A 23617-nucleotide genomic window follows, 5' to 3' on the forward strand; every position below is an offset into this window, starting at 1 on the left:
TTATCATCCCAAACCAAGCCAAGCCAGGACCTCGAGGGATTCATGGACTCCATGAGCAGGTAGCCACCATGATAGCGTGAACAGAGTGGTCTACAGGGATGCCCTGGCCGCTCCCCTAGCCACCCAGGGACCACCTCCGAAGTCATGGACTGATTGAACAATGGTTCTGCCACACTGAAAGCTGATGGAGTCCCTTGGGCTGTTAAGGGGGTGGGTCACAGAATACCACAGTACTGGGATTCCCTGGCAGCATTAGGAACTCCCAACCCCTCTCCACAGGTGATGCTAAAGGACATGCCAAGCTTGTACAGGAAATAACTTCACTGCCTGGACTGAATGATGGGTTGAAAGGACTGAAGGGAACAGCAAGAGCAATGGGTTCCTGAGGAAGTGTTGGCCCCTGGGTTAGGACAGCCAGCCCGGGTGGCCATCCCCAGACACTCCAGGCTTCAAGTGACAAAAGGAGCATCTCCCGCCTTGGGAGGTATGGGGATCGGGGCACTGACCTCCCTCTTCCTTCCCAAGACCCATGGTGATGCCTAGACTGACAACACCCTCATCAAAGTCAGCACTGCCATGGCCAAGCAAGATGCCCTGAAACAAAGCTGTATCTGCCACCCAAGACTGAGGGCTCTATTGCCTCAGTCTCCCACCGTGGTGGCCTGGCAAATACTTAAGACATGGGCCATCAGTGGATCTGTCCACCGAGTGATTCTACTGATCCAAGTTCAGATGCAGTCCCCACTGTCCTCTGTAAATGGCACCTGTAACACAATTGGAAAGGACTCTGCAGGGAGTCAGGTGCTGCTGACTCATACAGGCCATCTGGGCAGAGGGAAAAGTTGTCTCTTCAAGCCACAAGTTGGCAACAGCAGGCAGAGACAAGGTATAACTGCATTAGTCAATGACATATAACAACCACTCCCTAGTGTGAGTCACAGGCTCTCACCTGAGATATGCTTCTTTGTGGTCCTTGATGGGCTGTGGCCTTTCCCCTGGAGAAGTCTTTTTGCCTCAGGGTCTTAGACCTACCATCTGGGTGCATAATTGCATATGGGTTAGAGGGTCCCCACTCTGCTGGCCCATCGAAGGGTGGCAGGTGACATCCTTCCCAAGGGGAAGACTGACAATTGGTTCCACTCAACTGTCTGAAATTAAATACCAGGATAGCACATGGGCCCTAGAAATGATGATACCCACCCTCTCCTTGACCATGGCAAAAATGGCTAACTCCACCATCCAGGCCATTCAGGACCAACAGGGCTCACTGAACTCACCAGCCAAGCTGTTGATGAGTAACCAGATCACTGTGGGGTTACCTGCTGGCAGAACAGGGTGTTCTAGCCAACACCTCTTGCTGCATGTATATCAACAATTTGGGGAAAGTAAAGAATGAGGTGGAGAAAAATCATACCAAGGCAGAACAGTTATCATCAGTAAATCCAGTTTCCTTTACACTTACTTTGACCTTTCCAGCTGGCTAAATTCTGACATCTGGGGCTCTTGGCTGAGTGTCATATTCCCAGGAAAGTCTGACCTCTTCAGAAGGTCCTGTTAGTGGCCCTGACCACCTGCTGTTTTCACTGGGCGGGCACTGTGGGGCTCTGTGGGGCATGAACTACCAGAACATCTCTCTGCCTCATGCGCAGGGTGGCCAGTGGTCCTACTGAGTGTGACAAGCTTTGCTTTCCCTAGTATCACGCTGAGGGCAGGGGGTGGACTGTTGGGGTAGCAGCCACTGCCTGACCTGCATCCTCTTCCCAGGATTGCCAGGGGGTGCTTTGGGCCCGGAACATTCCCTATGGAGGCCAGGTGCCAAGCTGCTACTTGGCCTGACACTCTTCCTCATTAGGAGAAATCATCCCCTGTTCCAGGAGATAGTGAACTTCCTTGTATTGCCTAAGCATGCATTTTATTCAGCACCTGGCAAGCCCCACCAGTATGTTTGCCCTCTGCCCTCTCCAGAGGAAGAGAAAGGGGTCTTCAGCTTCAGCGGGGTATATGCAGTCCACCCCGTGTGTCAGTTATCAGGAGTGACTCGCTGGCCATGAGAAACAGGACACACCACAGATGCTGATCCTGCTGCATCACTTCTTTCTAAGTAAAGCACTGTTCCAGCCAGCACTTTGTGTGTTAAGTCCTCCTTGGAGACTTGGAGTGCAAAGGTGCTGCAGTGAGCTAAGGTCTGTGGGTTGGCACTGCCATGCTCTTTGCCATCATGCATGTGGTAAGACTCCTCACCTGGTGCTTGTAGCTGGATCTTCCTGTTCTACACAGAGCAATGTCAAGTAGCAACACCTGCTATGTGGAAACAAAGCCGGATAAGGAAAAAGATAGACATGGGGTGAATTACAAAAGATGAAGCTGAATCATACAGGGCCTTAAAGATGTGATAAAGACTGTGGATGTTCTAAGGTAATGGGAACAGCTGGAAGGTGTGCACATGGTCACCTACCTTGTGTGGAGAAACCCAGGCACACAATCCATGGCTCATAACCCTAACAGGAGGCTGCCTCCCTGAACGAGCAGACGGCCCTTTCATCACTGAAATCTCAGAAGACAGAGACCACCAACACATTACCAAGTGCCCTTGTGGCATCTTTATTCTAACCTCTTGATGCTACTGAAAATAATAATACCTTCCTCAGCACCATGGTGAAGAATAAATAAGATAATCCACATAAAATGGTGAAAACACTACAAGCCATAAGAATATCATAAATGTTTATTATTTCAACACATAGTAAAATATGAGAACAGAAAAGCCCACTTAACACACAAAGTTTATTATAAATAAATACAGACCCTTGACTTTATTTCCATTTCAGACTTGCATTAAAGTCTACATACTTTATTTGAATAACATACTACTTGCCACAGACCCTTTCACTGCTGTCTTAGTCAGTTTGGGCTGCTAAAAAAAATAACATAGACTGGTGGTTTAAATAAACATTTATTTCTCACAGTTCGGGAGGTTGGAAAATCCAAGATCAAGGTACTGCAGGTCCCTTGTCTGGTGTATAGAGAGCCACTTTCTTGATGGAACCTCACATGGCCAAGAGAAAAAGGAGAGAGACAGACAGAAACAGGGATGGGGACAGAGACAAAGGACAGAGAGAGACAGAGATAAAGACAGAAAGAGAGACAGACAGAGGGGAAGCACGCTCTCCCCATCTCTTCTTATAAGGGTACTAGTCTAATCACAAAGGTTCTGCCCTCATGATCTCATTACTTCCCAAAGGCTCCATGCCCACATACCATCAGACTGAAGACTAGGGTTTCAGCATATGAACTTTGGAGGGCATACAAACACGCAGCCCATAACAGATACTATGTACCCCTTCACCACCATCTGTTATTAAGAGACCAGAAAATTCATATTTTTTAGCCAAGCAGATACAGTATCACTCTGCCGCCAATAGAAATATGAGCTAATGGCCTGGGGCACACATGATGGCTTCTCCTGTTGATTAAAGCCCAAGTCCCAAGGACATTCTTCCTCAGAGGGAGTTGTTTGGGCCTTCCATGATGCATGGGTTCCTGTAACACCAGCTTCCTTGTTTACACATCCGCCCACATCTTTGAGGACATGCATTTTATGAAGCTAATTACCATGAGCACACAAAAATCTTAAAGATGATTCCAGAAATCTTATTTCCTGCCTCAAAACTTTCCTTTTAAAAACATCACTGAAGACCTGGGAGACTCTGGGTTTTGTTTTAACCAGAGTTTCAGTCTTTGAGTTTTTGAAACACAAGATATAGTTTACTGAAGGCATGAAGGTTACAAAGGCTCCTGGACTCAAGAAGGCTGAAAGAAGACATTTATCAAAGATCCTGGCTGGAGTTGTTTACAACTACCATTTGAATGTCCACTATATGCTAGGTACTTATTATAGTATGCATACTGTTCTTAACTGTTAACATGACATAGTAGATATTATTAACCCCATATTACAGACAAATTAATGGAAATGCAAAGCAGTGATATAATGTGCTCAAAATAAAGATGGAGTAGGGTTTCTAACATGGTTCTGACTCCAAGGCTAACATTCTTTCTTCTGTTAGATGCTGCTTCTCAGAGCAACAGAACTGTACCTTTATATGAGCAAGGAGATGCTCACTTGATTAGGAAAAAACATACTTTATCATGAAACATATTCACTTTTGTCTGTAAGAGACATTCCCTGCTCGCCAAAGTCGGGGAAAATGAAAGAACAAAGACTTTTCCCCTAAGGGCATCACTACCAAGTTTCATGGTTAGTAATTAAGTCCATTTGAAACACGGGCCTAAGGTTAATGAGTGAGTGAGAGAAAGAGGGAAAGAACTGTAGAGGAAAAGCATAAGAATGACGCTAAAGAGACATAAGGGCATGGAGAGGCAAAGTATTAAGAAAATAGAAGGCTTTGTGTGTTCTGTTTTTCTTGAAATATTAGAAGTAACTTCCTTATCAGCAAGACTCTTGAGACAGACTCTGAAAACATCTTTCAAGGCAAAGAAACGAGGCCCTTTACTATTTGGGGAGGGTTTCTATATTAACTTAAGTCTTGCAAATCCAATAAGATTTCCCAACAAAATCCCAGGAGACCTCACTGTCTGCAACACCAGGAGGAAGATTTACAGTGACTGAATATGGCTCTTCAGCAGGGCCCACTCAATTGGTTCCATCTATCTAAATAAGACTCTAACACAGAAACTGGGAATTAAAGTAGGAGACTGGGGTGGTGGGCATCAGTGAACACCTTCGCAAGGGAGCAAGTCACACCCTGACTGGTACTTAAAAATATATCAGGATGAAGCAGATCTTGCTGTTAAGGAGAAGGCATAGAAGTCAAAAGGAGTCACCCCAGACCTGCAAAAGCTGAGATAATGCCAGGAGCAGTCCACAACAAAGATTCTGAATCCAGCTACAAAGGAGTCTGCTGTCTGCTGATGGGAAACACATGCTTTTTTGTACAGAGAAACCCACTTCTGATCTTCTGAATTTATTCTAGGTACTGAAACAAGATGACAAAAGATGCTTTATGGTTCCTTCCAGATGGACCACAGAGTCTCGCACTGCAAGTCGAAAGGGGTTCAGTGTGAAGCTGAGTGCCAAACCACCATGCATATTCTGATCACCAGCACTCACTGTTTCATCATTCTGCTGTATCCAGACCTAAACGCTGTCAAATCCTCAGACCTTGTCAAAGTTGTGAGCAACTTGGTGGGATTCAGTGCAGACGCAGTGCAAACACAGTCCAGAAGCACAGTGAGAGGCCACCTGTGTCTTCCTGCAGAGGAACGAAGTGAGAACGAATTGGACACTAAATGTTTATTTAACTTAGAGAACACCTCTAAATCACATCTTCAAGTAGATGTGAAATACACTGTTGGGTGAGAAACAAAGCCCATCTTATATGTTTCATGTTGTGTAACTATCTCCATCTCACACTTGGCCACTGTTGCTTGCAACTGTCTGGAAGTTAAATACACCTTCCCAGGAGTGCCAGGTAAATGCTCCACAGACAGAAGAGAAGAGCTCCCACGGGGGTCTTGTCTCATGTACATTTCAATCATAAAGTGTTCCAAGTTTGCCAATGCGTCTTAGAAAGCTTAGGTAAGAGCAAAACAGGTAAATGAAGGTCCCAGATACACACAGACACACATAAAAATTGTTCTGAGTCATTAAATGTGAACTCTTTCCCCCACCAGATCTTTCACCAGTATGTGCCAGTTTCCTGGTGACTCATAAAGTAAAGAATCTTCCTGCAATGCAGGAGACCCGAGTTCAATCCTTGGGTCAGGAAGATGCCCTGGAGAAGGGAATGGCAACCCACTCCGACTGAGCGACTCAACTTTCACTTTACTTCACAAATGATTGCTAGGATTCTGTGCCTCCCCACGATCCAGTCACTAAACAGTGAACAGCTAGCTGGTGGAGCAGAAGCCAGTCCAGCGTGGTGGCCAGCCAGCACTGTTCGGAGTGGCTGTGCTCATACCCCACCCACAGGCAAGGAGCCAAGGGATGTGAGTCCGACTTCCACTTCCTGTCCAGTGTTACGCATGCGTGCATGCTCAGTCACTTCAGTCATGTCTGACCCTTTGCAACCCCATGGACTGTAGCTCACCAGGCTCCTGTCTACGCGATTCTCCAGGCAAGAATACTAGAGTGGGCTATCATGCCTTCCTCCAGGGGATCTTCCCAACCCAGGGATCAAATCTGCATCTCCTGCACTGCAGGCAGATTCTTTACCCACTGATCCACTTGGGAAGTTCATCCAATGTTATAACCACCTCCAATAGTTGAATTAGCTATTCATTTACTCCACAAAGATTTACTGAAGTTCTTGGCATGAGTTAGACACTGCACAGGCCCTTGTAATACAGATAAACAAGAAAGACAGACTCCCTGATCTCCTGGATTCATAGACTAAAGGGCACAGAAAGACAATTAAACCAACAGTTATGGCCCAGCAGCATCATCAGAACAGTGGTAGAGGAAGCCTCTCAGTGGGAATGTTTAACCTAAACTGAGAAAGCCAGCAAGGGAAGAGAGGGACCCTGTGAGGCATAAAGTCTGGTTTGGCTACTGGATAGGGAACTAGGGCTGGGGGGAGAAAGCCAAGAGATGAGGCTGGAAAGGCTAGCAGAATCCAGAAAACACAGGTCCTTGTAGGCCACAGAAAGGAATATGGACTTGATCCTAAAAGCAAGGACTTTTATGTCCTACAAAGATCATATTGGTTGTACTGAAGAGAAGGACCTGGAGGGAAGCAAGACTAGAGGCAAAGAGGAAGGAAGTGGGGAAACTAAGGCACACAGAGATAGAAAGAAAACAGTGTCCTGAGCTATGAAAGTAGCAGAGAATGTGGTAAGAAGAGTATGGACTCAAAAAGATTTAGCAGAACTGATGGAGCCTGGGTATTGACTAGACGTAGAGATGTAAGAGACAGGCATCAAGGATGTTATTGCTTGGGTACCTGCCTTGGAGAAATGGATGGATGTTACCATGACTCCTAAGACTTGAAGACAAAATGGGACAGAAACAAACATGGGACAAAGAGTCAGAGTCCCACTGAGGACATGCTGAGCTTTGAGGGACCTGCAAGGCAACTCACTGCAGTCATCCATCCAGCAGCTGAATTAATGATGTCAGGAGAGGAGTTGGGGCAAAAGACACAAATTTGTATATCATCAGTCTGAAGATGGTAAATGAACCCATGAACATGGACAGAATCATCCAAGGGAAGTATAAAGTGAGAAGCAGAGGGAAGTGAAAGAAGGCTGAGATCAGAACTGCAAAATGGCTCACAGTTACGGCTGGCAGATTGAGAACAGTCTGCTGAGGAGCCCAGAGAAAGGCCTGAGGACGGTAAAAATGAGGCCAAGTGTCAACTAGCAGCCACCTGGCAATCAAAAGTCCCAGTGCCTAATACCTGAACAGGATTTAATCAGTGGGTCCAGGACCACAAAGGCAAAGGGTGAGGAGAGGATGGGAAATTTTTAATTCACTTGATCTTCTGCTCCAAGAATGGATTAGAGCAGACAGAAATCTCATTAGGCTGAGAGGGGCTGTCCCACAAAAGCATACTGCAAACCACAAATGTAGGCCACATTTATAATTTTAAATTTTCTCATAGTTACATTCAAAAAGTAAAAATTAAATAGGGAAATAAACTTTAGTTTCATCTGCAGGCTAAGTCACTTCAGTCATGTCCGACTCTTTTCGACCCTATAGCCCACCAGGCTCCTCTGTCTATGGGATTCTCTGGGCAAGAATATTGGAATGGGTTGCCATGCCCTCCTTCAGGGCATCTTTCCAACCCAGGGATCAAACCTGCATCTTATATCTCTTGTATTGGCAGGCAAGTTCTTTACCACTAGCACTACCTGGGAAACCCTTTAGTATCAGACTTTAATATAATAAAGCAAAATATTATCATTCACTAAGTAATCAATATAAAAATTCTTAATGAGGTATTTTACATTCTTTTTTTTTATGGCATGGAGCCTTTGCAATCTACTGTGTCTCTTACCCTTAGAGGAGATCTTACTTGGTCTAGCCACATTCCAAGTGCTGCTCAGGAGCCACATGCAGCTAGCAGCTGCCATACTGGACAATACAGACTTGCAGTTTACACACAAACACTTTACCTTTCTCCACATTTTATTTAAACAAAAACTGAAGAAGGATATGATCAACAGGAGCTCTCTGAAAGGCCTAGGTGGCAAGCAGGATATCAAATCCAGATGAGGGAGTACAGAACAATTAAGGAACATTTTCTTTTATAACACTGTCACAAAAGGAAAAGACGCTGGGGACAGGCTGACCTTGTGCTTGATGCTGAACAGTGCAGCAGACAGCTGCTGTAAAATGCAGGTCAGAGCTGGTTCCCTGTTAAGAATAAGCCAATACAGCTTTTTAATGCACAGTACATGGAGGACTGCACGTCACATTCCGAGGACATGCTACATTATGCAAGGTCAGGTGTGGGGGACTGCAACCAACCCCTCCCTGGGCCAGTCAATGTCATACCAGATTTCTAGCTGCAGCTTCTCAAAATTGTTTAGTCGCCTCTTCACATCACCTTGAAAGGGTGCACGCGATTTCTTCATCACAGGGACACCAACAGGACTCAGCTCGGGCTCTCCTCCCACCACGAGCTCATCATCAGTGAGACGGGCCCCCCAAAAGGAAGGGCAGATGGAGGTGAATCGAACTGCCCAGCTTTCTCCTGGCACTCCAGCAATCACAGTCAGGAGCCCAGCTCAATTTGCTGGCCTCACTTCTCCAGCTTTTGAGGCCTCACAGCTGCACCTGAGACTAAGAGCATTCTTTTTCTCTTTGGATAACTCCAAAAGTTGTTGCTTAGAAATCTCACCTCTGGGGGTGAGGAAAGAGGAAAGAGGAAGAGCCTGATACTTAAACCTAGGAAATGGAAGTAGAACCATGCCTATCCTACCAGCTGTGTGTCTCATATGTCCTTATTTTCCCCACCTCCTATTGTATACTTTAATAATAACACACAGTTGGTGGCGCCCCTCCCGCTCGTGCGCAGACAGGCGCCGCCCCCCCCCCCCACACACACACACACACACACACACACACCCTTAAGATGAAAGGCAGAATAGTGTTTGTGTAGTTAATAGATTAGGCTTTGAAGAAAAATCCAAATTCCACTGCTGACATTTACTAGCTGCGTTGCCTTTGGCAAATGACCTCTACAACTGAGTTTTTCGTATCTGAAAAATGGGGAGAATAACCATATCAACCTCACAGAGATGTGTGAGGATTCACATGAGGTAATGTGCTGAATGGTGGCTTCCCCGGTGGCTCGGAGGGTAAAGCATCTGCCTGCAAAGCAGGAGACCCTGGTTCGATCCCTGGGTTGGGAAGATCCCCTGGAGAAGGAAATGGCAACCCACTCCAGTATTCTTGCCTGGAGAATCCCATGGACAGAGGAGCCTGGCGGGCTGTGGTGGATTCATGTCAATCTATGCCAAAACCAATACAGAATTGTTAAGTAAAAATTAAAAATAAATAAATAAATAAAATAAAAATAAAAAAGTGAAAAAAAAAAAAAAGAAAATAAAATGAGTCGCACTGGCCCTGAAACACGCTAAGAAGAATAAGTGATCACTATTACTTATTAACCACTAAGTAAATAAATAAGTAAATGTTAGTTGCTCAGTCATTCCCGACTCTTTGTGATTAACCACTACAGGTGTGTAATACTACCATACTACCATAAGTGGTAGCTATGATTATTGGTCTTAAAAGCCCTGCTCCTTTCCTCAAAGCTTACCTCAGCTATTACCTCTTTCTGCTGGCTTTTTCTGTCAGTGCGACTCTACCAAATCCTTTAGTGCCACAAGTAAACACACACTCACAGGACTTCTCTGGTGGGATACTGGATAAGACTCCGTCTGCCAAAGCAAGGGCCATGGGTTCTATCCTTAGTCCAGGAAGACTGCACATGTCATGGAGCAACTAAGCCCAAGAGCCACAACTTCTGAGCCTGTGTGCCGAAACTACTGAAGCCCATACACCTAGGGCCTGTGCTTCACAAGAGAAGCCTCCACAATGAGAAGCCCAAGCAATAAAGAGCTAGGCCCCACTCGCCGCAACTAGAGAAAACCCACACAAAGCAGCGAAGACCCAGCACAGCCAAAAATAAATAAATACATATGCAACCTAGACAGCATATTAAAAAGCAGAGACATTACTTTGTCAACAAAGGTCCATCTAGTCAAAGCTATGCTTTTCCCAGTAGTCATGTATGGATGTGAGAGTTGGACTATAAAGAAAGCTGAGCACCAAAGAATTGATGCTTTTGAACTGTGGTATTGCAGAAGACTCTAGAGAGTCCCTTGGACTGCAAGGAGATCCAATCAGTCTATCCTAAAGGAGATCAGTCCTGGGTGTTCATTGGAAGGACTGATGCTGAAGCTGAAACTCTAATACTTTGGCCACCTGATGCAAAGAGCTGACTCATTTGAAAAGACCCTGATGCTGGGAAAGATTGAGGGCAGGAGGAGAAGGGGATGACAGAGGATGAGATGGTTGGATGGCATCACCGACTCAATGGACATGAATTTGGGTAGACTCCGGAAGTTGGTGATAGACAGGGAGGCCTGGCATGCTGAGGCTCATGGGGTCGCAAACAGTTGAACACAGCTGAGCAACTGAACTGAACCACATTCACACACTCACTCAGATTTGATGCCCTTCCCTGGGCAGCTGGTACTTCCCACTCTGCCCATTCTTAACTCAACAGTGCTATATACAGTAACTACTGCTTACAGTCTTTGTTACTTCCCTACAGCAAAGCTTCTTAGTGCTTTGAGGAGGTAAAATGCGAGCAGACACATGAAAGAAGGGAGAAAAGGAGCCAGGTAGACATCTGGGGGAAGAATGTCCCAGGCAAGTTTAAAAACAGCAAAAGACCTGGTGTGGCTGGAGCAGAGAGTGAGGCAGAGAGAGGAGAGGAGGCAAGAAATGCACGGCTGAGTGGGCCAAAGGCTAAGGCCCATAACCCATGGAAAGGGATGTGGATGTATTTTTCTGGGTAAGATATAAACTTCCTGGAGGGCTTGCGCACAGGAGTGGTGTGACCTGACCCACATTTTTAAAAGCCATTCTGGCTTCTGTGAAGAGAACAAACAGGAGGGAGGCAAGGGCAGACACAGGGCAACCAAATGAAAAGGCTTGGGCATGAGTGGTGCACGTGAGAAAATGTGGCGGCTGAGGTGGTAATGGTAGAGACCCCAACAGGACTTGATGGACTGGGTGAAAGGAAAACAGGGCAACACCTTAGTTATGGCCCTAGAACTTGGTGCGAAAGTGTTAGTCGCTCAGTCCTGTCTGACTCTTTGTCACCCAGAGACCACAGCCCACCAGGCTCCTCTGTCCATGGGATTCTCCAGGCAGGAATACTAGAGTGGGTTGTCATTCCCTTCTCCAGGGGATCTTCCTGACCCAGGGACTGAACCTGGTTTCCAGCACTGTAGGCAGATTTCTTTTACCATCTGAGCTACCAGGGAAGATGTAGTAAGCCAAATAATGGCTCCCAAAATTATCTGTATTCTAATCTCCAAACCCGTGAACATGTTATTTTCCATGTTAAAAGAAACTTGCTGAATTTAAATTAAGGATGTGTTTAAATTAAGGATGTTGAGAGGGGGAGATTATCCTGGGCTATCTGGGTGGGCCCAATGTATCTGAAGGGTCCTCAGAAAGAAAATATGGGGACAGGAGGGTCAGAGTCAGACAAGGAGATGTGACAATGAAAGCAGAGGTCAGAGTGAGGCAGGACCAGCAGCCAAGGAGTACAAGCAGCCTCCAGAAGCTGAAAAAGGCAATGATACGAAGACTCCAGGAGGAACGTGGCCCTGCCACCCCAGTTTAGAACTCTGACCTCCAGAACTGTGACATAAATTTAGTGTTGTTTTAAGTTAGTAGTAATTTGTGACACCATCAATAGGAAACCCATATGTCTGAGTTGACTCTGATGCCATTTATTGAGACAGAGAACAATGGGGAAGGAACAGGAATCAGGAGCTCTGTTAGGACAAAAAATCTGAACAGACATTTCTCCAGAGAAGACATACAGATGGCCTACAAACACATGATACAACGTTCAACATCACTAATTAGTAGAGAAATATAAATCAAAACTATAAGGAGGTATCCCTTCACACTGTCAGAAATGGCCATCATTAAACAATCTGCAAACAATAAATGCTGGAGAGGGTGTGGAGAAAAGGGAACCTTTTTGCACAGTTGGTGGGACTATAAACTGATACAGCCACTATGGAGAACAGCATTGTGTTCCTTAAAAAAAAAACTAAAAATAAAACTACCATATGACCAAGCAATCCCACTCCTGGGAATATATGCAGAGAAAACAAAAATTAAAAAGGATACAAGCACCCCCCGTGTTCACTGCAGTGTTCATTTACAACAGCCAGGACATAGAAGCAATGTAAATATCCATCAACAGAGGAATGGATAAAGAAGATGTGGTACATATATACAGTGGAATATTACCTCGCCATTAAAAAGAATGAAATAAGGCCATTCTAGCAACACAGATGGACCCAGAGATTGTTATACTGTAAGTAAGCCAGACAGAGAAGGAGAAATATCATACGGCATCCCTTATATACGGAATCTGGAAAGAAGTGATGCAGATGAACTTACCTGAAGGCAGATTTTTTTACCCCTCCTCACCTCTCTCCCAGGTCAAATAAACCCCATTCATTTACCCTCCTTCACAGAACTCAACTCCTAGAACTCCTCCCATCCTCTTTGCTTGCTCCTATGTGTACTATGTTTGGCTGTAGTCCTCTTAAAATATAGCGTTCCATGCAACTCAGTAGTCTGACCAACGTCAAGTGTAACAGAACCATCATAGAGTAAATGTCCGGAATTAAAGGACTTAACAATCATTGCTTCAGTTATTCATGAGCAATCCCAAAGATCCATGACATGTTCTAGTGTACGATTTCACTGAAGTACAAACAGCTCATCAGATAATGTAAGAAGTGCTTGGGACGATCATTTAGAATCCAGGTGCCCAGAGTCTTTCTGGCAATAAAACTTGGAGATTCATTCCCTCCCTGTTCTTGGGTGCAATAATACCTGTGAAATGATTACAAACTCAGATTTCTTAGGAAAATTTGCCACCAAGCAAAGGAAGATACTTTAGTAAATAAGGCTCTGCACAGGAAACACGTGATCGCTAACAGAAATATGATTTGGGACAAACAAGGATCTATATTAACATTTCCATATTCACAAGTCTGAAGGTTTGGGATGGCCTCAAACAGTAGCTTTCACAAATGTCATGTGCCTTCCATATACATATCAATGAAGCCAAAGAATGTGCTATCGTCTGTACATGAAATAGGCGGCATTGTGTGTACAAAACTGAATTAAGAACGAGGTCCCTGAGTTCCACAACCAGCTCTGCCAGGCACTGCTTGACCTTAAGAAACTGCCACTCTTCTGGGTTTCAGTCTCTCTGCCTATAAAATGAGATGTTGGAATGAGTCAGGGATTCTTCACCTGCTGTGCAGGGACAGAAAGGACAGGTCAGATGTTTACCCACTAAACATCTTTTAAAGATATGGATATGTACATTTTAAGAATAAAAGAGTTACAACATTTATCAAATTCTAGGCATTGTGGTAACTGCTTTACATAATAACAGTCATAATATAATGAGCAATACTAGTAATTAAATGGAGAAGGAAATGGCAACCCACTACAGTATTCTTCCTGGAGAATCCCGTGGACAGAGGAGCCTAGTGGGCTGCTGTCCATGGGGTTGCACAGTCAGACACGACTGAAGCGACATAGCATGCATGCATATGTTGGGGAAGGAAATGGCAACCCACTCCACTATTCTTGCCTGGAGAATCCCAGGGACAGAGGACCCTGGTGGGCTGCCGTCAATGGGGTCGCACAGAGTTGAACACAACTGAAGTGACTTAGCAGCAGCAGCAGCAGTACTTAAAAGCTTATGGCTTCATAAGTATTATTTTACTGAAGCATACGATTCTGATGCAGTAAGTACTATTAGTAAACCATTTTATTGATAAGCAAGTTGAGATTTAGAAAGATCAGGTAACTTGCTGGAAATCACTCAGTGTGAGAAAAGCAGAGATGGGGTTTCCACACAGACCTGAATCCACAGATCCTGTTCTTCTCTACTGTTCTGTACAGTTTCACAGTGAGCTCGGTAACTAGGTAAGAGGAGCAGCTGGTAATCACACCATGGCAGAATTGTCTTTAATTTGCCTATTTTCAGAGTAGCATTTTCTCAAATCTCAGCAGTGGTTGGCAGAGGCTGTTCATTCAAACTAGCAGACCCAGAAGCCAGACCGGTGCAAGTGACCCTCTGTTAGCAAAGCTGCTCACTCCAAGAGCTGAGAATGCAGCAAAGACAGAAATCAGAAAATGCAGTTGGCTATGCTTATAAATAAACCACATTTTTAATTTATGCTAATAGTACTGCTGTTTACACCACCTTCAAAACGAAATAAGACCTGAGTGAGCTGTAAAGACACAGATGAGAGAGAATACTACAGGTAAAATATCATTTCTTATTAAGGTTTTACACTCAGATCCATAAATTATCCTGTTAAAGTGTTTCTGCTTAAGCAGCAGAGTTTCCTTGAAACACATTTTCCTTCTTGGGAAATGTTAGATGAACTGAACTTCTCCTGTTCTCTTATATCCTCAAACTAAAATAGAGGATAATTGACTTTCCATGACTTAACAAGCTTTGAGGCTCACTTACAATCAGAAGATGGGCCTAAAGCAAAATTGTAATACATGTCTATAAATATCTTCATACACAGAAAAAAAATAATATTACATTAGTCACTGAAACTAACTCTGGCTAGTTCTAACACAAAGCAGGGTGAGAAGACTTTTTAGAGGAATACTATTATGTTATGGAATCCAAGGCTAAAGGACCTGACAAATGAAATTTTTATCTTCAAATAGTATGCACTATCTAATCCCAAATAGATAAAATGCATGTATATTTACCAGTTTCCCTGAAAAAGTATAGGAAGACTTGGCATCAAGATATTAACTAGAGTAAGGAGTTCCATTCTAGTTTTCATAGCATCCTGTCCTATATTTCTTCTTTGTAGCATTTATCAGAATTGTAATTCATTACTTGTGTAATGGTTGGTTATCAATTCCTTTCCTCAAACGAGGACTCTGTCCTACACCAGGCTCAGAGTAGTCTTAATTAAACTTCTGAGTGATGGAATGAGAGATGCGTATTTTGTTTCTGCTTTTCTCTAGAAATGTCTAGAATCAGGGCCTGGAGCACGTGGAGGAGCCAGGAATGGATTCTGCCTCTCTGATTTGACCTTCAGTTCTTCGTTTCTCCATTCTGGTCTCAGGCCACCCAACAGAACACAGCCTCCTAACAGCTCTTCACTTTGGTCCACTGTTTTAGCCATCACGAAAGAAACTAACTTCTTGTTCTCAGAGTCAATTCCAATACCCCAGGGGATTAAATAAGAAAAACCCCTGGATAAATCCACTGTGGTTGAGACACAGAGTGGCCTAATGCAACACCACTGTCTCCATGATAATCATGGGGATAGAACGACAAGCAAGCAATTTCCAAAACAGCGAGGGGGCTAATGGAGGGGTGGCCAAACTGCATACAAATGAAATGTGTTCCCTACACATTCTTCCTAAAGGAGACATTTAAATCAGCTGAAAGCGCTGAGCTCAGAGTCCGAAGTTCTCACCGTGGCTAGGAGCCTTACAATCTGACCCCTGACCCCTGCTCTATCTTCTCCGTGGGCATATTCACCCTCCCGCACTGAGCGGCAGTCACCACATCTCTGTGATGACAGAAGCTCCTTCTTACTTCAAGGCCTTCACATAAAATCATGGACTTCTGCATACCTCCCATCTAGCTACTTCCCCCTAGCATATCTTCCACTTAGACTTCCTCATAATACCTACAGCAGACCAGATCACAGCTGCGATTAAGAGGCTGTGTAGCCACGGCTCTATTCAAAACAGGTAAACAAGGACCTACTGTAGGGTGCAGGGAACTCTGCTCAACACTCTGTAATAGCCAAAATGGGAAAAGAATTGGAAAAAGAATAGCTAACAGGTGGATGTATAACGGAATCACTCTGCTGTACGCCTGACACAACCACAACATTGTTAATAACAATACTCCAATATAAAATTTAAAAAAAATTTAAAGGCTGAGTAGCTTTTCACTTGATGTTTTTCTTATCTCTAATTCTGTAAACTTAATAAAAACACAGCCTGTCTCTCCTCTCTGAATCTAATTCCACAGTGCCTAGCACAATACTCTGATAGCAAATTTAAAAATTAGTTAGCAAATTAGCAAAAATAAGTTAATGCACATTTTCCAGTGAAAAAATGAACACGCGAACCAGCCAAATCCTAAACTTTCAAATGCAATGGTATCCAAAAGGTAGGAGTAGCCTAGAATTAAATAAAGTATTTCTCACCTCATTTTCCAACTCAGAACACTTCCATAGACAAGAACCAATTGGCAGGTGATGGCTGGCAAGGACAACTGCAAAGGCATAAAGGGTGCTTTGTTATACCACAGCAACTCTCCAAACAAAGTCAAACTGTGGTCCACCAAGAAGCAGAGTTTCTGCACTCAACGAAGCCAAGTACATGATCCTGTTCCCAGTGCTTTTCTGAAAATAGGCTATTAGCCACTCATCTGAAAATCAGAAACCCCCAAACATCAAGGTTCTTTTCAACCTAAAATCAAAAGATACATTACCAAACGACCATTACTGAAGATCTACTGCCCTTGTTCTGTGTAAATAACTTCTCCTGTGGTTCTAATATACTAAATGAGACTGTGGAATATGACTGTCATGTAGTAAATTTAAATTCTTCTGACAGTAAAAATAGTTGTAGCTATTCCGATCAGTCATAAATTATTGGGGGTGAGAGTTTGCTACCCAGTTTACTCAAAGACATACTAAAATATACTGACACAGGAAATAAATGAAAACCAAGGCTAAGCTCCAAGGGCCAAATTTCCACCATGAAGTGCCTAGAAACCTATCCTAAAACATAATACATCTAACAAGTGATTCTGTAGTAAGTCTCACATATTTTTTTTTCCTTGAAAAAGCAAGCCCAATGCTAAAGTGTAAAGAATAAATATGAACTGTGTCGTTATTTTAAGTGAAGACAAAGCCACCAGGTCAATTATCTGCTATTGTGGGGATGGACTTCTCTTGATCTTGGCACACTCTGTGCTTTCTTTAGGATATCTCCTCTACTTAACAAGCTCTCAGATCCAAGAGAGGAAACGTACCATTTCCACACACACCTCAAAGTGTCCCTTACTTTGCTAGTCCTTTCCATGTAGGTTTCTTCTTCAGGTGCAGAAATATCTTCTCTTAAAAGTAATAGAGAATACTTAATTATGTACCCTTCATTTTAGTAAGACTTGCATTTTGTAATGAGGAATACAGTATGCTCACAGTAGAAGCTGTAAAACTAGAGAAAAGCAGAAACAAGAAAATAAGCACCTCTTATTGCATCACTCAGAAGTTTAGCCAACACTACTCTGAGCCTGGTATAGGACAGAGTCCTTGTCTGAGGAAAGGAATTGATAACCAACCATTACACAAGTAATGAGCTGCAATTTTGATAAATGCTACAAGGCAAAAATACAGGATAGGATGCTATGCAAACTGTAGTAGGACTCCTTACTCTAGTTAACATCTTGATGCCAAGGCTTCCTATACTTTTTCAGGGAAACTGGTAAATATACATACATTTTTATCCAGTTGGGATTAAATAGTGTGTACTATTTGAAGATAAAAATTTCATTGTCATTTCCAGAGCTAACTTCTACAGACAGAATTTCCCTAAGAATACCCAGGAAAGAACAGTAGGCAAACAGCCACCAGTGAGTCACAAATGGTCATAGAAGAAACCAAGGAATTGTTTTCTAGGTCTCTCTGAAACAGTCAAATAACCTCTGGCCAAAAGGAAACCATTGTTGACTGCTGGATGAGGTCATCACATAATACAAAAGGTATAATCAGAAGCAAAAAGGAACACATTTCAGATTCTTCTTCTTCCTTTTACCGTCTTATAAAGTTGCTCACCCACCATGACTTTATCAGAGTTTTAGGTTTGCAGATAAGATCTTGTAACAATGTCATTTGGGAACTGCTTTACCTGATCTGTCCTTTAAGATCTACACAGATCTTGCAAGAGTGGCTAGAAACCCCCTCTATTCCATGCCCTCTAGAAATACAAGTCTCTCACTTAGATTCTGAAAATTTCTATATGTGACTATGTTCTGTTGGTCAAACTCCGCCTACAGAATTTTATTTCTACATCTGGTATCTCGGTTACACTCAGCATTAATTTAGACAAATTATGCAACTGTATTTTCCACAACTGGGAGAAATTGTACACCTCAGCACATCCAAATGTAATGGATGAGCCTCACCATGGGAAAACTACCTTTGTGACCATGGTACCTCCCCTGCCTGGTAAATATTCAAGTTTATTTTTTAAATGTACTTAGGTACTGGTCTCTATCTCCTTCATGAAAGAAGCAAGTCTTCTATTTCACAATAAGTGACATCATTCTAATTCCCCCAGGAGTATCAGTATCCATGTTTGCATTCACATTAAAGTTTATAAGGTATAGATAACTGAGATCAGATTATTTCCTGAGAGTGAGATTCCAGGGGAGAAAGGATATGGAGAACAGAAAATGAAGGAACTAAAAGGATAAAAAGGAATTATAATGAGGCCCTTTGGGAATAAGGTAGAGAAAGAAGAAATGAGCATGGCCAGCCCCATTGATTTCCATCCAGATACCCATAAGCAGAGACAAATTAAACTTCAATGATAATTCTGAGTGCACTGCCTGATCTTCTCATACACAGTGTGCCTTACAGTTTTAAAAATGAATGTTTAATTTAGTACATTCTCAAGTACTTTCAAATGGCCATTTTTTTTACAGTGGAAATTCATCTTAATAATTTCTTAGTAGAGGAAACCATAGATGTAAGAGTAATGTGATCACTTTCTAAACTTGAAAGAACACCCTCCTCAGCCTGATTCTCAGCTAGGCTCTTCTTAACCTTCTCAGTCAACTCCGATATGTCAGAAGAAATTTCCCGGCTCGGTTTTCAGGGAAGAATGACTTCACCCAGGCTCTCCGTGGTGCCCTGGCAGAAAGCCAGGAGCAAGCAATGCAGATATGGCTGCAGCCTCTCTGCGCTCAGCCTAAGATAGGATCTGCCAGGCCAGAGAGGAATCCGGGTTCTCCAAAAATGCTACAGCAAGTTACTTTGGCACTGAGCAGAACACACTACCCATTGACCAAACAGTGAAATGGGACTTGTGCTTCTTTTCCTTTGAGTGGAACATTCCAGAATAATGTATGGGAAGTTCTAGATAATGAGCCCCTTTGATCAATTATACCATAGTATATGATATGTGGTATAATGTGGAAATGTGGAAAACCTAATAATGGAAGACAAATATCTCATGGCCTTTGCATCTCATCTCAATTTATACAAGGTTTTGGTTTTCTGTATGGAAACACAATACCGTTCCAGCTTGAGAATTCTCCTGTTTCTCTTACTGGAGAGGGAGCAGTAAGTGTGTAACGAGAAAGTCCGCAAAAAATTCTATTTGTTTTTTTGTAATCAGTCAACTTCTGTTTGTGATGGAAGTCAATGTAAACCACAGCAGCAATGAAGCCCAGGCACAGGTGTTCTCTTCCTATGTTCTAGGACTCTGAGTGATATATGATTTCTCCTAGGAACTGAAAGGCTGCAGCAGACCCGTCAGAGAAACTATAAATCATCCAACAAATAATATGAAAACACAGTCAGTGAAACCCCTCACAGAGTAGCAGCTTTCTGATTAGCTGCCATACTAGTGTGGACTAAGGAATCCCAAAGGAAGATGCTCTTTTCTTTTTGGGATAAAAATTACCATTTTCTTCAGACATTACACACACAGACACACACACACCCCTACAGATTTGAGAACTCATTGTATTTGGTATTACTTTTTCAAAATGACTGAGACTTACCTACCCCACTATGCCTAACCATAACTGAGATTTTCTTTTTCCTCTCTCCTAGGATCTTTATTTCAATCAAAGTGTTTAAATTCTCCATAAAACATTTTAGAGACCCTACATACCAAGTTTTAGAAGGCTGACTAGTTGAAGATGATGCCTTTGCTAAGGACAACTCTTTGATTATGAGTAATTCTGCAGTTACTTCCTTTCTTTTTTAACAGCCTTGTAAAGTTTCAGTGATGAACAAACAGGACTTGGGTGAGTACAGTGCCATCTAAGAATCTGGGTTGAATATCTCTATATATTCATATATGAAGAAGGACTTGATGTAGAGATTAGAATGTGATTAAACCAGAAAGGTAGTACATCACAAAGCTGGGGTTCCCAGCTGGGAGTCTTCAGATGGACTTTAAAGGTCCATGAATCACTTCAAGTCCTACAAGCAAAGCTGTGGATTTTTAGGGGAAAAGAATCCACAGCTTTCACTAAAAGGGTTAGTGAGCCAATGAAATTTAGGAACCTTAAAGAGAACAGACAATAACTCATTGTTGAATAAATGAATTCAGGGAGAACCAGCTTACTACTGGTTATAACATTTCCAAGATCAAATCTTCTTTGGAAGCACTTGAAGATAGTGGAAAGAAAATTGGCAATATTGAGCTATTATCACATATGTAAGAGCCAGGCTCTGATCGAGTTGCTGCTCCATCCCTCAGTTCTTTTACCAAACACTACTTTACTCTTTATAACTGTCAACTACAGACAGTCCAAATATATAGCTAAAAATAATAGCTCTTTCCCCCACTTTCAAAAATTGCTTCAAGTATTAGGGATTTGTAACCTAGATCCAGGAGATCTAAATGTTCCCTGAGAGAATGTCAGAGTGTGGGAGCTCCATGGATAATGGAAAGGAATATGGGATCAAAAGGACAAAGACAGTGAATACACTGGGGTGCAGAAGGAAGGAGTAGGTAGAAAAAAGAACCCAGACCTGCCATTGGAGCTTCCATTATTCTCCACAGTGCATCATCCTAAAAGCCTGTGTACACGGGCTACCCACTCTTGTCCACCCATAGGACTACAACATGAGGTGGGCTAGAGAGTAGGGTAAGAGGAAAAAGAGGCTCAGTCACAAAGATGTGCATACTGATTAAACAGGAAGGAACTGGGAGCAGGAGCAAGCATAAAGGCGCCTCTACATATCAAGAATAATAAGAATACAAGCATAACACTACACGCAAGAATACTTACAATGCAAGGAAATCATCATGATATCACAGGAGAGTAGAAGAGTTGTTAAGAAAACATTCTCTAGTGTCAGACCAATCTGGAGTTGAGCAGAGGGCTGCACTTCTTAAGATTGTGTCCTGGGCAAGTTATTGAACCCTCCAAGCCTCTGTTTAAACCCTCTTCAGTGAAAGGAGGATAAAAACAGGACAGGTATTTATCCTGTCCCATTATTAACCCAATATAATTGATTGGTATTAAGTATTCGCTGTGTGACAGACCCTATGCTAGACAAATCAGCTTATTTAGGCCTTACAGCCCCCCAAAAAACTAGGTACTATTACTATCCTGAATTTACAAATGTGGAAAGTGAGGGTTAGAGATATCACATAACTGGGTAAAGGAGAAATTGACCCATAGTAGACAGGCTTACAGAGAAGATCTATAATATAACACATCTAAAATCCTGCCAAGGAATCTCAAGAGGTTACATGGCTCTTGAGAACATGGACAACATTGCTTTCTTCCAGGGAGTTTTGCCTGAATAGTTAAACTTTGTTTATCCCTATCAGTGATAGGGAGATTCAATCTCTATTACCATAAAAACCCAAATCATAGGAAATGTATATATACAATGCAGTGGAAGGACTGAGGCTGAAGCTGAAGCTCCAACACTTTGGCCACCTGATGCGAAGAGCCAATTCATTGGAAAAGACCCTGATGCTGGGAAAGAGTGAAGGCAGGAGGAGAAGATGATGACAGAGGATGAGATGGTTGGATAGCATCACCAACTCAGTGGACATGAATTGGAGCAAACTCCAGGAGATAGTGAAGGACAGAGAAGCCTGGCATGCTGCAGTTAATGGGCTTGCAAGGAGCTGGACATGACTTAGCAACTGAACAACAACAACATATACAATGCAATAAAATGTCAAGTGCATAAAACAGGAAACTCAAACTAGCTTAGACAACAAAGGAAACTTATTAATTCATGTAACAAAAAAGTCCTGCAGCAGGAAAAACCTTAGAGATGGTTTGATCATTGCTCCAGCTAAGCTTCTCTGCAATTCTTTCACCTTTTCCCTACTCCTTGTGTCTGTGACATCCTTAGGCTGCTTTTCCTCATGGAAGCAAAATAGCTGCAGCAGCTCCAGACCTCACATGGCAACCCAGACCATCCTGAGAAACAACAATTTTCTCTTTCTCAAACAAAAGTTCAGTGCATCACACTAACTTATCCAATTCAGATCACGTGCCTAGTGCTGAACTCATCAACATAGACAGGGAAAATGTTATGCACTGACTGAGTAAAGACTGACCAGTACTCCTCAAGAGGATGGTATTTGAAAGATGGTCTTGCCAATCAGGATCCTTTCTTCCCAAAATAAGTGACTACTACTGAATGAGGTATAAAATGGTTCCCAAAAGAATTATCTAGGTGCTGTGAGAAAAAGAAGGTGGATACTCAAAAAAAGTAATCAACCAATGTCCAAAAGTGTACCAAGCAGAGAACAAATGAAGGACTCACAATCATAAGCACAATAGGACACATTGCATTTAATGTTGTATGTATAGAGGTGTAAAATGCTTGGGAAACATCTATTTACTTAAATAGGTACATTTCTTTTGTTCACATGATTCATTTATTTAACCATGACTACCTTCAAAATTAGCACCAGTGTAGACTTTGATCCAAGCCATACATCAGCCTCCAAATTAGCAAATTGTTGTTGTTCAGTCAGTAAGATGTATTCGACTCTGAGACCCCATGGATTACAGCATGTCACGTTTCCCTGTCCTTCACTCACTCTTGCAGTTTGCTCAAATTCATGTCCATTGAATTAACCAGAGATGTTCGCATTAGCAACATTTTACTGATCCATTTCTCCCCACTCAATTTTCACTTTTTTCAGACAGGTTTTCTTTTCAATGAACTCCCCAGAATCACTGTGAGCTTAGGATGTCCTGGAGGGAGGCAGTGCAGCCGAATAGTCAAGTTCACAAGCAAGGAGAATACCAGGCTTAGCATGAGCTCTGTCTCTTATCAGCTTGAAAATCCCAGACAAATCATTTAACTTCTAAATTTCTTCACCTGTAAGTGAAGATAACAGCATCTATCTCATAAAGCCAGGATTAAATTATACAGTGTACATAGGCACTTGGTACACATTCTGGAAAAGAGCAAATGTTCAACTCATATTAGCTCTTTTATTGATAAGAAATTAAAATAAGGTTAATGTTAGTGCTCTGAGACATTTTTTAATCTTACAAATAAATTGACTAATCAAAGGAAAAAACTC

General features: G+C 42.7%; 1 protein-coding gene and 1 pseudogene across 1 annotated transcript in view; both read right to left on the minus strand.

Moving 5' to 3' along the window:
• ST6GALNAC3 (ST6 N-acetylgalactosaminide alpha-2,6-sialyltransferase 3) overlaps nucleotides 1-23617 on the minus strand; it is a 636542-nt gene that overhangs the window by 578552 nt on the left and 34373 nt on the right. The gene's annotated exons all lie outside the window — the stretch shown is intronic.
• LOC120857152 lies at nucleotides 18409-18545 on the minus strand (annotated as a pseudogene).

Source organism: Oryx dammah, unplaced genomic scaffold (genome assembly GCF_014754425.2).
Source record: "Oryx dammah isolate SB20612 unplaced genomic scaffold, SCBI_Odam_1.1 HiC_scaffold_28, whole genome shotgun sequence".
In the NCBI taxonomy this organism is placed as follows: domain Eukaryota; kingdom Metazoa; phylum Chordata; class Mammalia; order Artiodactyla; family Bovidae; genus Oryx; species Oryx dammah.